General features: G+C 47.6%; 1 pseudogene; it reads right to left on the reverse strand.

Annotated features, from left to right (window-relative positions):
• Positions 1-22,321, reverse strand: part of LOC132597707 (lysine-specific demethylase 4D-like) — an 82,634-nt pseudogene that overhangs the window by 13,960 nt on the left and 46,353 nt on the right.

A 22,321-nucleotide genomic window follows, 5' to 3' on the forward strand; every position in this document is an offset into this window, starting at 1 on the left:
TCAAATGCAAATGGGCATGATATATTATCAAGTAATTATGTAGATGAAGGTGATTAATAAGGAATGCCTACCAAAGATAAATTTATTATTATTTTAATACCTCTGGTGAATCTATGTTTCAGAGTTTAGAATAATCTTCCTTTCCAATCCTCTATAATCCTCCTAACCTAATTCACACTTGTCAAACAGTAAATCTCAGTTTTCTGTTGGAACAATACAGCATACGTAATAGCTTAGTGAGTGTTGGACATTGAGTGAATAAAATGGATGAAGCACAACTTCAGGATAAAAGCAGTAATAATGGCTTTCAAAAATCAAATAATGTTAAATTCAGGACGCAGCTTTCGGGCACAAGTTTAAAAATATCTAATATGTGTATTTATTATAAGGAAGAAGGTAAAGAGTGACAAATAGGTGTCTCTAACATGATAAATTGTTTCACACACACACACACATATGCACATACTCTGTATTCATACAAAAAGAAAGAAAGTAGATTAAACAAGAAGTACAGAGTCACAGCATGCATGTGACAGTGTCTAGAACATCCCAAGGTCCTGTGAATATCTGAGGATTACAGGCTTTCTCTCTGCTCCTAGATCTATAGTTAAAGATAATTTCGGTGTCAACTGAATGATCCGACTGCATGGCTTCTAAGGGACAGTATAAATCATGCTTTCCTGTTCTTTGCATGCCTCATTTTTTTTTAATATTAAAAAGTGGACATCTTAGATAATATATTTTAACAACATGAATATTGATTCCCCCCCACCCCCTCAGGGCTTGTTGTCATTTGCTTATGTATTTGTCTTGTGACCTGAATAGACTATTTCCATGAAGTCTATTTCCTCAGTGTGAAGTGTCTGTACTCACTCACTGTGGGCTCAGCCTTGGACATGTGGACAGGACCCAGAGATGATGGAGGTTTTGGAGGGCTCGCTGTATCTGTCTCTTTCCCTGGTCTCTCTGCTAAGCTGTCTGCCACTTTTGGTATCACACTCAGCTCTTAGGCCCCCACTAATCCTGACTGCTTACTGCTTTCAACAATCCTAGGGCATAAATTGCTCTGCAGACTAATATGATTAAACCTGGGCCCCTTTACAGGGCTTTTTTTTTTTTTTTTTGCGGTACGCGGGCCTCTCACTGCTGCGGCCTCTCCCGCCGCGGAGCACAGGCTCCGGACGCGCAGGCTCAGCGGCCATGGCCCATGGGCCCAGCCGCTCCGCGGCACGTGGGATCCTCCCGGACCGGGACACGAACCCGCGGCCCCTGCATCGGCAGGCGGACTCCCAACCACTGCGCCACCAGGGAAGCCCTCCAGGGCTGTTTTTGAGGCCAGTCCCTGGGGCTTGTTCTGACATATCTTCCCGGCTCTTTCCTTGGCTGGTTCTTCCTGGTAAACTAGCTGGACTACTGTTTAGCTCCTTGCTGTCATGGGGTGACTGGCTTCTTAATTGCTTACCACCAGAATCTCCTCTGTTTCTGAGAAAGTCTTTAGGCTTGAATCTCACTACATTCTGTCCTGAATAACAGCAATTTCTTTGGGGAGAACTTCTGATCTTCCTGTTATGTTGGCCTGTCTCTCTCTCACCTTCAGCAAAGTGTCTGAGCCACTTCTTCAGAGCTAGGGGCTGGGACAGTGGCCTGCTTCTCCTGGGATGACATCCCAGCTCTCTGAGCTGTTCTCTGTGTGGAGGCGATCATCTGTGATCTTCTTGACTCACCTCTCCTGCTGTGGGACCTCTACCCTAAAAGGAACTGGAACAATGGCTATTGGAGCTGCAGCTTTTTGCACATGTGGTAGAGTCTCTGTCCTGTGGGACAGTGGGTGGAGGAAAAGAGTCCCCAACCTCTTTCCAACCTCCACAGGTTAGCAGGAATGGAACAAGAAATGGTACTATTTTTGTCTTTCAATACTAAAAGCCGTTTCCCTTCATCTCTTCTAAAAATTGAAACATTTTCTGCATAAGACAATTAGTTCTTGCTAACTATCTGTCAAGCGGGTGAACAAAAATGTCAGCCATAATTATGTTCACAGCTCCAGCTTTGGCATTTAAGTTAATCTGGAAAACACTCACTTTCCTAGGAGATATTATGTAGCTGGGACTAAGATTCAACCATGGCTCACTGTCAGGTTTTGTTCTGCTTAAGTTTCAGCTAAGAGTGTTACTTGACAACTGTGAATGTGTTGCTTTGCCCTGTGTCTACGAGAGGGAAGCTTTACAGAGCCTAACATTTGTCGGGTGAAGCTGTTATCAGAGGAATCTATTTTTAGGTCCTGTTCATAACTCCATAGTTAAGTTTTCAGGTGTTGTCATTAATATTCTGTCTCCTGTTTCCACAGAGAAGAGTTTAAGGATTGTTTCCTTAAATTGAGAAAATCAATGTGTCCCATAAATACAAGCAATATGGGGAAAATCAGCAATTTGTTCAGTTATTTACAAATGATTTATTGAATCTTTACTACATGATAGTCCATGTGCTAGGAACTGGGGATCCAGTCGTGAGTAAAATCCAGATCTGACCAGTATTCTTGATAGAGCTTATAGGCTAGTGGGCAACACAGACATTAGTAAAAAATATAACACAAAAAATAAATCTTTTTCTGGAAATATAGGAACTATGAGAGTTCACTGGTTTACATCTTCACACAAGATTTTTAAGTCCCATCTGTATCTTCCATAATAGTGTAAGATAATTTCAAATTACCCCTCTTGGTTGCTAAATTAAATTTCATATGGTAATATATGTGATGTACATACAAAATGCCTGGCATTTAGTAGGTGAGCCACAAATGTCAGTTTTCTTCCAACTCCTGGTTCCTTTGCCACAAAGGAAAGGAAAATTCTGATGTTCTATCTGAGATACTGCTTAGTTCTGGCTATTTCTAAAATTCTTCATGATGTCCAGCTTTTCAACTGAGACTCTTTCAGCTTTGTCATGAAGAGGCTAGTGTGTAACTTATATTACCCTCTGTGTTGGAAATGCCTGATGGCTTCATTTTAATGTTACTGAGACAGAGATCTTCTTTTCTCATGCTTAAAATGAGTCCTTGTAATAGTGTTACTGAAACTGGAATTTACCCTGGAGAGTCAGTAGACATATTTTGTGGGGAGTCAGGAAGTCTTTACAATAGTTAAAATTCTATATTGAAATTGTATCTATCTGTATCTATATCTATCTTTCTACCATCATCAACATCATCATAATCTATCATCTATTAATATGTATATGTGTGTGTATCTATATCCATCTTCCTGTACGTCTTTATGTCCTAGATCATTCAGGTAACCTGAATTTGTGTTCATGATCACACTGATGCCAAAGGATCACCTAAATTTCTCAGCTTTAACTTTTAATGTATTTTCTCACCCAGGATCTATGGCTCTGTGGGTCTTTTCTATCTCTTTCTCCTTGCACTTAACTTCCTTTTATCCTGTGTTTTGTTAACTTTTGCTATGTGAGAATATTATTGCTTGGGGGGAAGATTGTGTTTGAGTGTGTGTATGTACCCTCCTGTGCACACATTTCATGTGTGGATGTGATATAAGGAACACATATTTGTTTACTGGATGGATGTGGATGTCCTTTACTTCATACTATGCTGGAGAAACATGACCGGTGGACCACACTATGGAATCTGTTAAGACTGAATAGCCTAGTCTTTGGGACATAAACTATTAAGATGGTCTGATTCAGTGTGTAGAGCAAATACCATGCAGGTTCATTTTCTCTTGAACAGAATGGATGATCTTTCCTCTTCTGTCTGATCAAGGGTGGATGTTAATCTTGAACCTACTCTTGCACAGAGGAGAGGATGAGAGCAGGAGAGGGGATGTGGGATGAGTGGAGAAATGTCCTCTGTCTTTTGGGCTGCTGGATAGTTAGGCAGGACTCTAAGCCACAGCGACACATGAGGGCATTCCTAAGAGCAGGGGGTCATTTTTGTCCAGTTGTTGGATAGAACCAAGAAGCAGTGCAAAAGGGACCTCATGGACTCTAGGAAGAGCCATAACTACTACCACACTCAGCAATCCCATCACCCAAAAGTTATGTTATTCCCTTTGCAGTCAAGCTCCTCCCTACCTTGACTCTGGCAATCACTGATATGCTTTTTGTCTATACATTAGTTCTGGTTTTCTTAGAATTTCACATAAGTGAAGTCATACAGAATGAACTACTTTATATCTTTTTTCTCTCACTCAGTATAATATTTTTTTTTTAATTTTTTTTAATTTTTTTTTTTTTGCGGTACGCGGGCCTCTCACTGTTGTGGCCTCTCCCGTTGTGGAGCACAGGCTCTGGACGTGCAGGCTCAGCGGCCATGGCTCACAGGCCCAGCCACTCTGCGGCATGTGGGATCTTCCCAGACCGGGGCACGAACCCGTGTCCCCTGCATCGGCAGGCGGACTCTCAACCATCTGCGCCACCAGGGAAGCCCCCTCAGTATAATATTTTTGATACTTATCCATGTTGTTGTGGGCATAAGTAATTTACTTCTTTCTATGGCTGAGCAGTATTCTATTGTATGATTATACAGCAACTCAACAGTTGATGAATGTTTGGATTGTTTCCAATTGTTTGTGATTATGAATAAAGCTGGTATGATTATTCCTATACAAGTCCTATGTGTACATGTTTTTTATTCTGGGGGATTGTTAAGTCATATGGTAAATATCTATGAAATGTTATATGAAACTGTCAAACTATTTTCCAAAGTCATTTTACTATTTTGAAATCCCACTAGCAGTGTATGAGAATTCAAGTTGCTCTATATCTTTGCAAATACTTGGTGTTGTTGGCATTTTACATTTTTTTCTTTTTAAACTTATTAATTATTAATTTTATTTAGTCATTCTAGTGAATATGCAGGGATATTTTGCATTTCCCTGCAAATTGTCACCAGTTGACCAGGCCAGTTGAGACTCAAGTTGTAATAATTTCAGGATGAAGAAAGGGCTGCTGTAGTATTTTGTAATCATAGGATGATGAAATGTGTAACATACGGAATACATAGAATAATGATTTTTCTCTTAAAAGTCAGTATCTGGAGCAATATGCTGTGGAAGAGAGTCTTAACCACCTCTTTTCCTTTTACCACCATACACACAGTTGAGGAGAAACTGGAGCATTTTGGCCAAGAGAGATTAATTGTACATATTGTGAGTCCAACTTCATCCTTCCTGGCCATGGGATTTTGGCACTGAACCTGGGGACATCACTGTTCCTCTTGGTTGTTGCTGTCACTCTAGAATCATACTGTGAGATTTTCCTTGACTGCGGTTTCCAGGGTGTTGAAACGATAGAGATGCAGGGTCTATAATAGCTGCACTCCTTATTAAGCAATAATTTAATAGCAGAGAAAGTTGAATGGATTTTCAGCTCCCTCAAAAGAGTATATAGTTCTTGCCAGTATTTGGGGGACAGATTCTCAGAGCATTATTAAACATCATACAGAGTGCTTAGATCCGTTACTATTGTTATTTTGTAGGATTTTAGTTTAAATGAAAACCAGATTCTGTCACCTCACGAGGGTTTTAGTGGGAGTAAATATGTATCCACTCTGGGCTCATCAAGTTTTCTTCTTTATAGTTTTGTTTCATCCAACACTGGCAGGAATTAACTCCTTAGAAAACAATGTTTGGTATAGTATTACAAGTCTGACTTGGTTTAAGGCACTCTAAGAAAATATTGCTGAAAATAAGACTCCTCAGTAAGGTTTGCACTGTGAGGTTTTACATGCCAGTTTCGACAGAACTCAGATTTTGCTGTACCTTGTTCTTGCAATCTATATTCACGTGATCGGAAGCTTACCCCTCAATAGGTTTCTATAATCACCAACTGAGGGGTATTGAGAGCCCGTTCCATGCGAGCACATTGCTTGCAGTCAGCCTCATCCCTATCCTAATGAAATCTCACTGTGGAGAAATGAGCTGCCTATCTCTGAAATGGGATCCCCATTCTCCAGTACCAGGCTCACGTTTCTGCAGCCAGGCTCGGTCAAGGTTGGCAATCTGGGGAACAAGTGTAACAATAGACAGAGATTCGAGTGAGGAGGAGGGAGGGAAAATGCTGAATGAATAGACTAGAGGCATGGGAAAGCATTTGAGTTTTCCTACTATGTTTTTTTCTTTTTCTCTCTTCTATTCATCGTTCTGATTTATTTCTTAAAATTTATTTTTTAATTGAGCTATTACTGACATGTAGACTCACCTACTTGAAGTGTACACTTTGATAAGTTTTGACATAAGCATATACCCATGACATCATCACTACATTTAAGAGAGTTAACATATCTTTCACCCCAAAAGTGTCCCTGTGACCCTTTGTAATCTGTTCCCTCTGCCCCTCCTTCTTCAGGCAACCTCTGAGCTGCTTGCTTTCTGTCACTATGCATTAGTTTGTATTTTCTAAAATTTTCTATGAATGGGATCTTACAACGTGTACTCTCTTTTTTTTTAACATCTTCATTGGAGTATAATTGCTTTAAAATGGTGTGTCAGTGTCTGCTTCATAACAAAATGAATCAGTTATATGTACACCTATGTCTCCACATCTCCTCCCTCTTGCATCTCCTTCCCTCCCACCCTCCCTATCCCACCCCTCAGGTGGTCACAAAGCACCGAGCTGATCTCCCTGTACTATGCGGCTGCTTCCCACTAGCTATCTATTTTACGTTTGGTAGTGTATATATGTCCATGCTACTCTCTCACTTTGTCCCAGCTTACCCTTCCCCCTCCCCGTATCCTCAAGTCCATTCTCTAGTAGGTCTGTGTCTTTATTCCCGTGTTTCCCCTATGTTCTCCATGACCTTATTTATTTATTTATTTATTTATTTTAGATTCCATATATATGTGTCAGCATACAGTATTTGTTTTTCTCTTTCTGACTTACTTCACTCTGTATGACAGACTCTAGGTCCATCGACCTGACTACAAATAACTGAATTTCGTTTCCTTTTATGGCTGAGTATATTCCAATGGATATATGTGCCACATCTTTATCCATTCATCTGTTGATGGACACTTAGGTTGCTTCCACATCCTGGCTATTGTAAATAGAGCTGCAATGAACATTTTGGTACATGATTATTTTTGAATTATGGTTTTCTCAAGGTATACACACAGTAGTGGGATTGCTGGGTCATATGGTAGTGCTACTTTTAGTTTGTTAAGGAACCTCCATACTGTTCTCCATAGTGGCTGTATCAATTTACATTCTCACCAACAGTGCAAGAGGATTCCCTTTTCTCCACACCCTCTCCAGCATTTACTGTTTGTAGAATTTTTGATGATAGCCATTCTGACTGGTGTGAGATGATATCTCATTGTTGTTTTGATTTGCATTTTTGGATTGAGTTGTTTGATTTTCTGATATTGAGCTGCATGAGCTGCTTGTAAATTTTGGAGATTAATCCTTTATCAGTTGCTTCATTTGCAAATATTTTCTCCCATTCTGAGGGTTGTCTTTTTGTCTTATTTATGGTTTCCTTTGCTGTGCAAAAGCTTTGAAGTTTCATTAGGTCCCGTTTGTATATTTTGGGTTTTATTTCCATATCTCTAGGAGGTGGGTCAAAACCGATCTTGCTGTGATTTATGTCAAAGAGTGTTCTGCCGATGTTACCTCTAAGAGGTTTATAGTCTCTGGCCGACATTTAAGTCTTTAATCCATTTTGAGTTTATTTTTGTGTATGGTCTTAGGGAGCATTGTAATTTCATTCTTCTACATGTAGCTGTCCAGTTTTCCCAGCACCACTTATTGAAGAGGCTGTCTTTTCTCCACCGTATATTCTTGCCTCCATTATCAAAGATAGTGTAACCATATGTGAGTGGGTTTATCTCTGGGCTTTCTATCCTGTTCCATTGATCTATATTTCTGTTTTTATGCCAGTACCATACTGTCTTGATTACTTTAGCCTTTGTAGTATAGTCTGAAGACAGGGAGTCTGATTCCTCCAGCTCAGTTTTTCTTTCTCAAGATTGCTTTGGCTATTCAGGGTCTTTTGTGTTTCCAAACAAATTGTGAAATTTTTTGTTCTAGTTCTGTAAAAAATGCCATTGGTAGTTTGATAGGGATTGCATTGAATCTGTAGATTGCTTTGGGTAGTAGAGTCATTTTCACAATGTTGATTCTTCCAATCCAAGAACATGGTATATCTCTCCATCTATTTGTATCATCTTTAATTTCTTTCATCAGTTTCTTATAATTTTCTGCATACAGGTCTTTTGTCTCCTTAGGTAGGTTTATTCCTAGATATTTTATTCTTTTTCCTGAAGTGGTAAATGGCAGTGTTTTCTTAATTTCACTTTCAGATTTTTCATCATTAGTGTACAGGAATGCTAGAGATTTCGGGCATTAATTTTGTATCCTGTTATTTTACCAAATTCATTGATTAGCTCTAGAAGTTTTCTGGTAGCATCTTTAGGACTCTCTATGTATAGTATCATGTCATCAGAAAACAGTGACAGCTTTACTTCTTCTTTTCCAATTTGGATTCCTTTTATTTCTTTTTCTTCTCTGATTGCTGTGGCTAAAACTTCCAAAACTATGTTAAATAATAGTGGTGAGAGTGGGCAACCTTGTCTTGTTCCTGATCTTAGTGGAAATGGTTTCAGCTTTTCACCATTGAGGACAATGTTGGCTGTGGGTTTGTCATATATGGCCTTTATTATGTTGAAGAAATCTCCCTCTATGCCTATTTTCTGGAGGTTTTTTTTTTTATCATTAATGGTTGTTGAAATCTTTCTCTGCATCTATTGAGATGATCATATGCCTTTTTTTCCCTTCAATTTGTTAATCTGGTGTATCACGTTGATTGATTTGCGTATATTGAAGAATCTTTGCATTCCTGGGATAAATCCCACGTGATCAGAGGGTATGATCTTTCTAATGTGCTGCTGGATTCTGTTTGCTAGTATTCTGTCAAGGATTTCTGCATCTGTGTTCATCAGTGATATTGGCCTGTAGTTTTCCTTTTTTGGTGACATCTTTGTCTGGTATTGGTATCAGAGTGTTGGTGGCCTCATAGAATGAGTTTGGGAGTGTTCCTCTCTCTGCTATATTTTGGAAGAGTTTGAGAAGGATAGGTGTTACCTCTTCTCTAAATGTTTGATAGAATTCGCCAGTGAAGCCATCTGGTCCTGGGCTTTTGTTTGTTGGAAGATTTCTAATCACAGTTTCAATTTCAGTGCTTGTGATTGGTCTGTTCATATTTTCTATTTCTTCCTGGGTCAGTCTCAGAAGGTTGTGCCTTTCCAAGAATTTGTCCATTTCTTCCAGGTTATCCATTTAATTGGCATAGAGCTGCTTGTAGTAATCTCTCATAATCCTTTGTATTTCTGCACTGTCAATTGTTACTTGTCCTTTTTCATTTGTAATTCTATTGATTTGAGCTTTCTCCCTTTTTTTTTCTTGATGAGGCTGGCTAATGGTTTATAAATTTTGTTTATCTTCTTAAATAACCAGCTTTTAGTTTTATTGATCTTTGCTATCATTTCCTTCATTTCTTTTTCATTTATTTCTGATCTGATTTTTATGATTTCTTTCCTTCTGCTAACTTTGGGGTTTTTTTTTGTTCTTCTTTCTCTAATTGCTTTAGGTGTAAGATTAGGTTGTTTATTTGAGATGTTTCTTGTTTCGTAAGGTAGGATTTTATTGCTATAAACTTCCCTCTTAGAACTGCTTTTGCTGCATCCCATATGTTTTGGGTCATAGTATTTTCATTGTCATTTGTTTCTAGGTTTTTTGATTTCTTCTTTGATTTCCTCAGTGATCTCTTGGTTATTAAGTAGTGTATTGTTTAGCCTCCATGTGTTTGTATTTTTACAGATTTTATCCTGTAATTGATATCTAGTCTCATAGCATTGTGGTCAGAAAAGATACTTGATACAATTTCAGTTTTGTTAAATTTACCAAGGCTTGATTTGTGACACAAGATATGATCTATCCTGGAGAATGTTCCATGCGCACTTGAGAAGAATGTATATTCTGCTGCTTTTGGATGGAATGTCCTATAAATATCAATTAAGTCCATCTTGTTTAATGTATCATTTAAAGCTTGTGTTTCCTCATTTATTTTCAGTTTGGATGATCTATCCATTGGTGAAAGTGGGGTGTTAAATTCCCTACTGTGATTGTGCTACTGTCGATTTCCCCTTTTATGGTTGTTAGTATTTGCCTTATGTATTGAGGTGCTCCTATGTTGGGTGCATAAATATGTACAATTCTTATATCTTCTTCTTGGATTGATCCCTTGATCATTATGTAGTGTCATTCTTTGTCTCTTGTAATAGTTTTTATTTTAAAGTCTATTTTTTCTGACATGAGAATTGCTACTCCAGCTTTCTTTTGATTTCCATTTGCATGGAACATATTTTTCCATCCCCTCACTTTCAGTCTGAAGTGGGCCTCTTGTAGACAGCAAATATATGGGTCTTGTTTTTGTATCCATGCAGCTAGTTTATGTCTTTTGGTTGAAGCACTTAATCAATTTATATTTAAGGTAATTATTAATATGTATGTTCCTGTTACCATTTTCATAATTCTTTTGGGTTTGTTATTGTAGGTGTTTTCCTTCTCTTGTGTTTCCTTCCTAGAGAACTTTCTTTAGCATTTGTTGTAAACCTGGTATGGTGGTGCTGAATTCTCTTAGATTTGCTTGTCTGTAAAGGTTCTAATTTCTGCATCAAATCTGAATGAGATCCTTGCTGGGTAGAGTAATCTTGCTTGTAGGTTTTTCTCCTTCATCACTTTAAATATGTCCTGCCACACCGTTCTGGCTTGCAGAGTTTCTGTTGAATGATCAGCTGTTAACCTTATGGGGATTCCCTTGTGTTTTATTTGTTGTTTTTCCCTTGCTGCTTTTAATATTTTTTCTTTGTATTTAATTTTTGATAGTTTGATTAATATGTGTCTTGGTGTGTTTCTCCTTGGATTTATCCTGTATGGGACTCTCTGTGCTTCCTGGACTTGATTAACATTTTCCTTTCCCATATTAGGGAAGTTTTCAACTATAATCGCTTCAAATATTTTCCCAGTCCCTTTCTTTTTCTCTTCTTCTTCTGGGACCCCTGTAATTCAAATGTTGGTGTGTGTAATGTTGTCCCAGAAGTCTGTGAGACTGTCCTCAATTCTTTTCATTCTTTTTTCTTTATTCTGTTCTGCAGTAGTTATTTCCACTCTTTTACCAGCAGGTCGCTTATCTGTTCTTCTGCCTCAGTTATTCTGCTATTGATCAATTCCAGAGAATTTTTAATTTCATTTACTCTGTAGTTCATCTCTGTTTGTTTACTATTTAGATCTTCTAGGTCATTGTTAAACGTTTCTTGTATTTTCTCCATTCTATTTCCAAGATTTTGGATCAACCTTACTATCATTATTCTGAATTCTTTTTCAGGTAGACGGCCTATTTCCTCTTCAATTGTTAGGTCTGGTGGGTTTTAATCTTGCTCCTTCATCTGCTGTGTGTTTCTCTGTCTTCTCATTTTGTTTAACATACTGTGTTTGAGGTGGTGGAGGAGGAAGAAGAGGAAGAAAAAGAAGGAGGAGGTGGTGGAGGAGGCGGCGGAGGAGGCGGTGATAGAGGAGGAAGAGGAGGAAGAAACAAACGAGGAGGTGGTGGAGGAGGAAGAAGAGGAAGAAAAAGAAGGAGGAGGCAGAGACGGAGGAGGAGGAGGAGGAGGTGGTGGAAGAGGACGAAGAGGAAGAAAGAGAAGAAGGAGGCATAGGAGGAGGAGCAGGAGGAAGAGGACGAGGAGGTGGTGGAGGAGGAAGAAGAGGACGAAAAAGAAGGAGGAGGCGGAGGAGGAGGTGGTGGAGGAGGAAGAAGAGGAAGAAAAAGATGGAGGAGATGGTGGAGGAGGCGGAGGAGGAGGAGGAGGAGGTGGTGGAGGAGGAAGAAGAGGACGAAAAAGAAGGAGGAGGCAGTGGAGGAGGCGGAGGAGGAGGTGGCGGAGGACGAAGAAGAGGAAGAAAACAGATGGAGGAGGTGGTGGAGGAGGCGGAGGAGGAGGAGGTGGTGGAGGAGGAAGAAGAGGAAGAAAAAGAAGGAGGAGGCGGTGGAGGAAGCGGAGGAGGAGGAGGAGGTGGTGGAGGAGGAAGAAGAGGAAGAAAAAATGGAGAAGGTGGTGGAGGAGGCAGAGGAGGAGGAGGTGGTGGAGGAGGAAGAAGAGAAAGAAAAAGAAGGAGGAGGTGGTGGAGGAGGAGGAGGTGGTGGAGGAGGAAGAAGAGGAAGAAAAAGAAGGAGGAGGAGGTGGAGGAGGCGGAGGAGGAGGAGGTGGTGGAGGAGGAAGAAGAGGAAGAAAATGAAGGAGGAGGCAGTGGAGGACGCGGAGGAGGAGGAGATGGTGGAGGAGGAAGAAGAGGAAGAAAATGAAGGAGTAGGCGGAGGAGGAGGAGGTGGTGGAGAAGGAAAAAGAGGAAGAAAAAGGAGGAGGGTGTGGAGGAGGTGGAGGAGGAGGTGGTGGAAGAGGAAGAAGAGGAAGAAAAAGGAGGAGGTGATGGAGGAGGTGGAGGAGGAGGAGGAGGTGGTGGAGGAGGAAGAAGAGGAAGAAAAAGATGGAGGAGTACGTGGAGAAGGCGGAAGAGGAGGAGGAGGAGACTGTGGAAGAGAAAGAAGAGGAAGAAAAAGAAGGAGGAGGTGGTGGAGGAGGCGGAGGAGGAGGTGGTGGAGGAGGAAGAAGAGCTAGAAAAAGATGGAGGAGGTGGTGGAGGAGGTGGAGGAGGAGGAGGAGGTGGTGGAAGATGAAGAAGAGGAAGAAAAAGAAGGAGGAGGTGGTGGAGGAGGTGGAGGAGGAGGAGGAGGTGATGGAGGAGGATGAAGAGAACGAAAAAGGAGGAGGCGGTGGAGGAGGCAGAGGAGGAGGAGGAGGTGGTGGAGGACGGAGAAGAGGAAGAAAAAATGGAGGAGGTGGTGGAGGAGGCAGAGGAGGAGGAGGTGGTGGAGGAGGAAGAACAGGAAGAAAAAGAAGGAAGAGAAGGTGGAGGAGGCGGAGGAGGAGGAGGTGGTGGAGGAGGAAGAAGAGGAAGAAAAAGATGGAGGAGGCAGACGAGGAGGAGGAGGAGGTGGTGGAAGAGAAGAGGAAGAGGAAGAAACAGAAAGAGGAGGTGGTGGAGGAGGCAGAGGTGGAGGAGGAGGAAGTGGTGGAGGAGGAAGAAGTGGAAGAAAACGAGGAGGCGGAGAAGGAGGACGAGGAGGTGGTGTAGGAGGAAGAAGAGGAAGAAAAAGAAGAAGGAGGCGGTGGAGGAGGCGGAGGAGGAGATGGTGGAGGAGAAAGTAGAGGACGAAAAAGAAGGAGGAGGCAGTGGAGGAGGCGGAGGAGGAGGAGGAGGATGTGGTGGAGGAGGAAGAAGAGGAAGAAAAAGAAGGAGGAGGAGGTGGAGGAGGCGGAGGAGGAGGAGGTGGTGGAGGCGGTGGTGGAGGAGGAAGAAGAGGAAGAAAAAGGAGGAGGAGGTGGTGAAGGAGGCGGAGGAGGAGGAGGAGGAGGTGGTGGAGGAGGAAGAAGAGGAAGAAAAAGAAGGAGGAGGAGGTGGAGGAGGCGGAGGAGGAGGAGGTGGTGGAGGAGGAAAAAGAGGAAGAAAATGAAGGAGGAGGCAGTGGAGGAGGCGGAGGAGGAGGAGGAGGTGGTGGAGGAGGAAAAACAGGAAGAAAAAGAAGGAGGAGGTGGTGAAGGAGGTGGAGGAGGAGGAGGAAGAGGTGGTGGAGGAGGAAGAAGAGGAAGAAAAAGAAGGAGGAGGCGGTGGAGGAGGCGGAGGTGGAGGCGGTGGTGGAGGAGGAAGAAGAGGAAGAAAAAGGAGGAGGAGGTGGTGAAGGAGGCGGAGGAGGAGGAGGAGGAGGTGGTGGAGGAGGAAGAAGAGGAAGAAAAAGAAGGAGGAGGAGGTGGAGGAGGCGGAGGAGGAGGAGGTGGTGGAGGAGGAAAAAGAGGAAGAAAATGAAGGAGGAGGCAGTGGAGGAGGCGGAGGAGGAGGAGGAGGTGGTGGAGGAGGAAAAACAGGAAGAAAAAGAAGGAGGAGGTGGTGAAGGAGGTGGAGGAGGAGGAGGAAGAGGTGGTGGAGGAGGAAGAAGAGGAAGAAAAAGAAGGAGGAGGCGGTGGAGGAGGCGGAGGTGGAGGTGGTGGTGGAGGAGGAAGAAGAGGAAGAAAAAGAAGGAGGAGGTGGTGAAGGAGGCGGAGGAGGAGGAGGAGGAGGTGGTGGAGGAGGAAGAAGAGGAAGAAAAAGAAGGAGGAGGAGGTGGAGGAGGCGGAGGAGGAGGAGGTGGTGGAGGAGGAAGAAGAGGAAGAAAATGAAGGAGGAGGCACTGGAGGAGGCGGAGGAGGAGGAGATGGTGGAGGAGGAAGAAGAGGAAGAAAAAGGAGGAGGCGGTGGAGGAGGTGGAGGAGGAGGAGGAGGTGGTGGAGAAGGAAGAAGAGGAAGAAAAAGGAGGAGGTGGTGGAGGAGGTGGAGGAGGAGGTGGTGGAGGAGGAAGAAGAGGAAGAAAAACAAGGGGGAGGTGGTGGAGGAGGAAGAAGAGGAAGAAAAAGAAGAAGGAGGCGGTGGAGGAGGCGGAGGAGGAGGAGGAGGAGGTGGTGGAGGAGGAAAAAGAGGAAGAAAAAGAAGGAGGAGGTGCTGAAGGAGGCGGAGGAGGAGGAGGAGGAGGTGGTGGAGGAAGAAGAAGAGGAAGAAAAACAAGGAGGAGGCGGTGGAGGAGGCGGAGGAGGAGGAAGAGGAGGTGGTGGCGGAGGAAGAATAGGACGAAAAAGGAGGCGGCGGTGGAGGAGGCGGATGAGGAGGTGGTGGAGGAGGAAAAAGAGGGAGAAAAAGAAGGAGGAGGCGGTATAGGAGGCGGAGGAGGAGGTGGTGGTGGAGGAGGAAGAAGAGAAAGAAAAAGAAGGAGGAGGTGGGGGAGGAGGTGGAGGAGGAGGAGGAGGTGGTGGAGGAGGAAGAAGAGGAAGAAAAAGAAGGAGGAGGAGGTGGAGGAGGCGGAGGAGGAGGAGGTGGTGGAGGAGGAAAAAGAGGAAGAAAAAGAAGGACGTGGTGGAGGTGGAGGAGGAGGTGGTGGAGGAGGAAGAAGAGGAAGAAAAACAAGGGGGAGGTGGTGGAGGAGGAAGAAGAGGAAGAAAAAGAAGAAGGAGGCGGTGGAGGAGGCGGAGGAGGAGGAGGAGGAGGTGGTGGACGAGGAAGAAGAGGAAGAAAAACAAGGGGGAGGTGGTGGAGGAGGCGGAGCAGGAGCAGGAGGAGGTGGTGGAGGAGGAAGAAGAGGACGAAAAAGGAGGAGGCGGTGGAGGAGGCGGAGGAGGAGGTGGTGGAGGAGGAAGAAGAGGAAGAAAAAGAAGGAGGAGGCGGTGGAGGAGGTGGTGGAGGAGGCGGAGGAGGAGGAGGTGGTGGAGGAGGAAGAAGAGGAAGAAAAAGATGGAGGAGGTGGTGGAGGAGGCGGAGGAGGAGGAGGAGGAGGTGGTGGAGGAGGAAGAAGAGGACGCAAAACGAGGAGGCGGTGGAGGAGGAAGAAGAGGAAGAAAAAGGAGGAGGTGATGGAGGAGGTGGAGGAGGAGGAGGAGGTGGTGGAGGAGGAAGAAGAGGAAGAAAAAGAAGGAGGCGGTGGAGGAGGCGGAGGAGGTGGTGGAGGAGGAAGAAGAGGAAGAAAAAGAAGGATGAGGCGGTGGAGGAGGCGGAGGAGGAGGAGGAGGAGGTGGTGGAGGAGGAAGAAGAGGAAGAAAAACAAGGAGGAGGCGGTGGAGGAGGCGGAGGAGGAGGAGGAGGAGGTGGTGGCGGAGGAAGAAGAGGACGAAAAAGGAGGAGGCGGTGGAGGAGGCGGAGGAGGAGGTGGTGGAGGAGGAAGAAGAGGGAGAAAAAGAAGGAGGAGGTGGTATAGGAGGCGGAGGAGGACGAGGAGGTGGTAGAGGAGGAAAAAGAGGAAGAAAAAGAAGGAGGAGGTGGTGGAGGAGGCAGAGGAGGAGGAGGTGGTGGAGGAGGAAAAAGAGAAAGAAAAAGAAGGAGGAGGTGGGGGAGGAGGTGGAGGAGGAGAGGAGGTGGTGGAGGAGGAAGAAGAGGAAGAAAAAGAAGGAGGAGGAGGTGGAGAGGGCGGAGGAGGAGGAGGTGGTGGAGGATGAAAAAGAGGAAGAAAATGAAGGAGGAGGCAGTGGAGGAGGCGGAGGAGGAGGAGATGGTGGAGGAGGAAGAAGAGGAAGAAAAAGGAGGAGACGGTGGAGGAGGTGGAGGAGGAGGAGGAGGTGGTGGAGAAGGAAGAAGAGGAAGAAAAAGGAGGAGGTGGTGGAGGTGGAGGAGGAGGTGGTGGAGGAGGAAGAAGAGGAAGAAAAACAAGGGGGAGGTGGTGGAGGAGAAAGAAGAGGAAGAAAAAGAAGAAGGAGGCGGTGGAGGAGGCGGAGGAGGAGGAGGAGGAGGTGGTGGACGAGGAAGAAGAGGAAGAAAAACAAGGGGGAGGTGGTGGAGGAGGCGGAGCAGGAGCAGGAGGAGGTGGTGGAGGAGGAAGAAGAGAACGAAAAAGGAGGAGGCGGTGGAGGAGGCGGAGGAGAAGGTGGTGGAGGAGGAAGAAGAGGAAGAAAATGAAGGAGGATGCGGTGGAGGAGGCGAAGGAGGAGGAGGAGGTAGTAGAGGAGGAAGAAGAGGAAGAAAAAGAAGGAGGAGGTGGTGGACGAGGTGGAGGAGGAGGAGGAGGTGGTGGAGGAGGAAGAACAGGACGAAAAAGGAGGAGGCGGTGGAGGAGGCGGAGGAGGAGGTGGTGGAGGAGGAAGAAGAGGAAGAAAAAGAAGGAGGAGGCGGTGGAGGAGGCGGAGGAGGAGGCAGATATGGTGGAGGAGGAAAAAGAGGAAGAAAAAGAAGGAGGAGGTAGTGAAGGAGGCGGAGGAGGAGGAGGAGGAGGTGGTGGAGGAGGAAGAAGAGGAAGAAAAAGATGGAGGAGGTGGTGGACGAGGTGGTGGAGGAGGCGGAGGAGGAGGAGGTGGTGGAGGAGGAAGAAGAGGAAGAAAAAATGGAGGAGGTGGTGGAGGCAGAGGAGGAGGAGGTGGTGGAGGAGGAAGAAGAGGAAGAAAATGAAGGAGGACGCGGTGGAGGAGGCGGGGGAGGAGGAGGAGGCGGTGGAGGAGGAAGAAGAGGAAGAAAAAGAAGGAGGAGGTGGTGAAGGAGGCGGAGGAGGAGGAGGAGGAGGTGGTGGAGGAGGAAGAAGAGGAAGAAAAACAAAGAGGAGGCGGTGGAGGAGGCGGAGGAGGAGGAGGTGGTGGTGGCGGAGGAAGAAGAGGACGAAAAGGAGGAGGCGGTGGAGGAGGCGGAGGAGGAGGTGGTGGAGGAGGAAGAAGAGGAAGAAAAAGAAGGAGGAGGCGGTGGAGGAGGCGGAGGAGGAGGCAGATGTGGTGGAGGAGGAAAAAGAGGAAGAAAAAGAAGGAGGAGGTGGTGGAGGAGGTGGTGGAGGAGGCGGAGGAGGAGGAGGTGGTAGAGGAGGAAGAAGAGGAAGATAAAGAAGGAGGAGGCAGTGGAGGAAGCGGAGGAGGAGGAGGAGGTGGTGGAGGAGGAAGAAGAGGAAGAAAAAATGGAGGAGGTGGTGGAGGCAGAGGAGGAGGAGGTGGTGGAGGAGGAAGAAGAGGAAGAAAAAGGAGGAGGTGGTGGAGGAGGTGGAGGAGGAGGAGGAGTTGGTGGAGAAGGAAGAAGAGGAAGAAAAAGTAGGAGGTGGTGGAGGTGGAAGAAGAGGAAGAAAATGAAGGAGGAGGCGGTGGAGGAGGCGGAGGAGGAGGAGGTGGTGGAGGAGGAAGAAGAGGACGAAAAACGAGGAGGCGGTGGAGGAGGCGGAGAAAAAGGTGGTGGAGGAGGAAGAAGAGGAAGAAAAAGAAGGAGGAGGTGGTGGAGGAGGCGGAGGAGGAGGAGGAGGAGGTGTGGCGGAAGAAAAAGAGGAAGAAAAAATGGAGGGGTGGTGGAGGAGGCAGAGGAGGAGGAGGTGGTGGAGGAGGAAGAAGAGAAAGAAAAATAAGGAGGAGGTGGGGTAGGAGGTGGAGGAGGAGGAGGAGGTGGTGGAGGAGGAAGAAGAGGAAGAAAAAGAAGGAGGAGGAGGTGGAGGAGGCGGAGGAGGAGGAGGTGGTGGAGGAGGAAGAAGAGGAAGAAAAAGGAGGAGGCAGTGGAGGAGGTGGAGGAGGAGGAGGAGGTGGTGGCGAAGGAAGAAGAGGACGAATAAGGAGGAGGTGGTGGAGGAGGCGGAGGAGGAGGAGGAGGAGGTGGTGGCGGAGGAAGAAGAGGACGAATAAGGAGGAGGCGGTGGAGGAGGCGGAGGAGGAGGTGGTGGAGGAGGAAGAAGAGGAAGAAAAAGAAGGAGGAGGCGGTGGAGGAGGTGGAGGAGGAGCAGGAGGTGGTGGAGGAGGAAAAACAGGAAGAAAAAGAAGGAGGAGGTGGTGAAGGAGGCGGAGGAGGAGGAGGAGGGGGTGGAGGAGGAAGAAGAGGAAGAAAAAGAAGGAGGCGTTGGAGGAGGCGGAGGAGAAGGAGGAGGAGGTGGTGGACGAGGAAGAAGAGGAAGAAAAACAAGGGGGGGTGGTGGAAGAGGCGGAGCAGGAGCAGGAGGAGGTGGTGGAGGAGGAAGAAGAGGACGCAAAACGAGGAGGCGGTGGAGGAGGCGGAGGAGGAGGTGGTGGAGGAGGAAAAAGAGGAAGAAAAAGAAGGAGGAGGTGCTGAAGGAGGCGGAGCAGGAGGAGGAGGAGGTGGCGGAGGAAGAAGAAGAGGAAGATAAACAAGGAGGAGGCGGTGGAGGAGGCGGAGGAGGAGGATGAGGAGGTGGTGGCGGAGGAAGAAGAGGACGAAAAAGAAGGAGGAGGCGGTATAGGAAACGGAGGAGGAGGAGGAGGTGGTGGAGGAGGAAAAAGAGGAAGAAAAAGAAGGAGGAGGTGGTGGAGGAAGCAGAGGAGGAGGAGGTGGTGGAGGAGGAAGAAGAGAAAGAAAAAGAAGGAGGAGGTGGGGGAGGAGGTGGAGGGGGAGGAGGAGGTGGTGGAGGAGGAAGAAGAGGAATAAAAAGAAGGAGGAGGAGGTGGAGGAGGCGGAGGAGGAGGAGGCGGTGGAGGAGGAAGAAGAGGAAGAAAATGAAGGAGGAGGCAGTGGAGGAGGCGGAGGAGGAGGAGATGGTGGAGGAGGAAGAAGAGGAAGAAAAAGGAGGAGGCGGTGGAGGAGGTGGAGGAGGAGGAGGAGGTGGTGGAGAAGGAAGAAGAGGAAGAAAAAGGAGGAGGTGGTGGAGGAGGTGCAGGAGGAGGTGGTGGAGGAGGAAGAAGAGGAAGAAAAACAAGGGGGAGGTGGTGGAGGAGGAAGAAGAGGAAGAAAAAGAAGAAGGAGGCGGTGGAGGAGGCGGAGGAGGAGGAGGAGGAGGTGGTGGATGAGGAAGAAGAGGAAGAAAAACAAGGAGGAGGCGGTGGAGGAGGCGGAGGAGGAGGAGGAGGAGGTGGTGGAGGAGGAAAAAGAGGAAGAAAAAGAAGGAGGAGGTGCTGAAGGAGGCGGAGGAGGAGGAGGAGGAGGTGGTGGAGGAAGAAGAAGAGGAAGAAAAACAAGGAGGAGGCGGTGGATGAGGCGGAGGAGGAGGAGGAGGAGGTGGTGGCGGAGGAAGAAGAGGACGAAAAAGGAGGAGGCGGTGGAGGAGGCAGATGAGGAGGTGGTGGAGGAGGAAGAAGAGGAAGAAAAAGAAGGAGGAGGCGGTGGAGGCGGAGGAGGAGCAGGTGGTGGAGGAGGAAAAAGAGGAAGAAAATGAAGGAGGAGGCAGTGGAGGAGGCGGAGGAGGAGGTGATGGTGGAGGAGGAAGAAGAGGAAGAAAAAGGAGGAGGCGGTGGAGGAGGTGGAGGAGGAGGAGGAGGTGGTGGAGAAGGAAGAAGAGGAAGAAAAAGGAGGAGGTGGTGGAGGTGGAGGAGGAGGTGGTGGAGGAGGAAGAAGAGGAAGAAAAACAAGGGGGAGGTGGTGGAGGAGGAAGAAGAGGAAGAAAAAGAAGAAGGAGGCGGTGGAGGAGGCGGAGGAGGAGGAGGAGGAGGTGGTGGACGAGGAAGAAGAGGAAGAAAAACAAGGGGGAGGTGGTGGAGGAGGCGGAGCAGGAGCAGGAGGAGGTGGTGGAGGAGGAAGAAGAGGACGAAAAAGGAGGAGGCGGTGGAGGAGGCGGTGGAGGAGGCGGAGGAGGAGGTGGTGGAGGAGGAAGAAGAGGAAGAAAATGAAGGAGGATACGGTGGAGGAGGCGGAGGAGGAGGAGGAGGTGGTGGAGGAGGAAAAAGAGGAAGAAAAAGAAGGAGGAGGTGGTGGACGAGGTGGAGGAGGAGGAGGAGGTGGTGGAGGAGGAAGAAGAGGAAGAAAAAGAAGAATGAGGCGGTGGAGCAGGCGGAGGAGGAGGAGGAGGAGGTGGTGGACGAGGAAGAAGAAGAAGAAAATGATGGAGGAGGTGGTGGAGGAGGCGGAGGAAGAGGAGGTGGTGGAGGAGGAAGAAGAGGAAGAAAAAGATGGAGGAGGTGGTGGAGGAGGCGGAGGAAGAGGAGGTGGTGGAGGAGGAAGAAGAGGAAGAAAAAGGAGGAGGTGGTGGAGGAGGTGAAGGAGGAGGAGGAGTTGGTGGAGAAGGAAGAAGAGGAAGAAAAAGGAGGAGGTGGTGGAGGTGGAAGAAGAGGAAGAAAATGAAGGAGGAGGCGGTGGAGGAGGCGGAGGAGGAGGAGGTGGTGGAGGAGGAAGAAGAGGACGAAAAACGAGGAGGCGGTGGAGGAGGCGGAGAAGAAGGTGGTGGAGGAGGAAGAAGAGGAAGAAAAAGAAGGAGGAGGTGGTGGAGGAGGCGGAGGAGGAGGAGGAGGAGGTGGTGGCGGAAGAAAAAGAGGAAGAAAAAATGGAGGGGTGGTGGAGGAGGCAGAGGAGGAGGAGGTGGTGGAGGAGGAAGAAGAGAAAGAAAAATAAGGAGGAGGTGGGGGAGGAGGTGGAGGAGGAGGAGGAGGTGGTGGAGGAGGAAGAAGAGGAAGAAAAAGAAGGAGGAGGAGGTGGAGGAGGCGGAGGAGGAGGAGGTGGTGGAGGAGGAAGAAGAGGAAGAAAAAGGAGGAGGCGGTGGAGGAAGTGGAGGAGGAGGAGGAGGTGGTGGAGAAGGAAGAAGAGGAAGAAAAAGGAGGAGGTGGTGGAGGAGGTGGACGAGGAGGTGGTGGAGGAGGAAGAAGAGGAAGAAAAAGGAGGAGGTGATGAAGGAGGTGGAGGAGGAGGAGGAGGTGGTGGAGGAGGAAGAAGAGGAAGAAAAAGAATGAGGCGGTGGAGCAGGAGGAGGAGGAGGAGGAGGTGGTGGCGGAGGAAGAAGAGGACGAACAAGGAGGAGGCGGTGGAGGAGGCGGAGGAGAAGGTGGTGGAGGAGGAAGAAGAGGAAGAAAAAGAAGGAGGAGGCGGTGGAGGAGGTGGAGGAGGAGCAGGAGGTGGTGGAGGAGGAAAAACAGGAAGAAAAAGAAGGAGGAGGTGGTGAAGGAGGCGGAGGAGGAGGAGGAGGAGGTGGAGTAGGAAGAAGAGGAAGAAAAAGAAGGAGGCGGTAGAGGAGCCGGAGGAGAAGGAGGAGGAGGTGGTGGACGAGGAAGAAGAGGAAGAAAAACCAGGGGGAGGTGGTGGAAGAGGCGGAGCAGGAGCAGGAGGAGGTGGTGGAGGAGGAAGAAGAGGACGCAAAACGAGCAGGCGGTGGAGGAGGCGGAGGAGGAGGTGGTGGAGGAGGAAAAAGAGGAAGAAAATGAAGGAGCAGGCGGTGGAGGAGGCGGAGGAGGAGGAGGAGGTGGTGGAGGAGGAAAAAGAGGAAGAAAAAGAAGGAGGAGGTGCTGAAGGAGGCGGAGGAGGAGGAGGAGGAGGTGGCGGAGGAAGAAGAAGAGGAAGAAAAACAAGGAGGAGGCGGTGGAGGAGGCGGAGGAGGAGGAGGAGGAGGTGGTGGCGGAGGAAGAAGAGGACGAAAAAGAAGGAGGAGGCGGTATAGGAAACGGAGGAGGAGGAGGAGGTGGTGGAGGAGGAAAAAGAGGAAGAAAAAGAAGGAGGAGGTGGTGGAGCAGGCAGAGGAGGAGGAGGTGGTGGAGGAGGAAGAAGAGGAAGAAAAAATGGAGGAGGTGGTGGAGGCAGAGGAGGAGGAGGTGGTGGAGGAGGAAGAAGAGGAAGAAAAAGGAGGAGGTGGTGGAGGAGGTGGAGGAGGAGGAGGAGTTGGTGGAGAAGGAAGAAGAGGAAGAAAAAGGAGGAGGTGGTGGAGGTGGAAGAAGAGGAAGAAAATGAAGGAGGTGGCGGTGGAGGTGGAGGAGGCGGAGGCGGAGGAGGTGGTGGAGGAGGAAGAAGAGGAAGACAAAGGAGGAGGAGGAGTTGAAGGAGGTGGAGGAGGTGGTGGATGAGGAAGAAGAGGACGAAA

This window comes from Globicephala melas, chromosome 8 (assembly GCF_963455315.2).
Source record: "Globicephala melas chromosome 8, mGloMel1.2, whole genome shotgun sequence".
In the NCBI taxonomy this organism is placed as follows: domain Eukaryota; kingdom Metazoa; phylum Chordata; class Mammalia; order Artiodactyla; family Delphinidae; genus Globicephala; species Globicephala melas.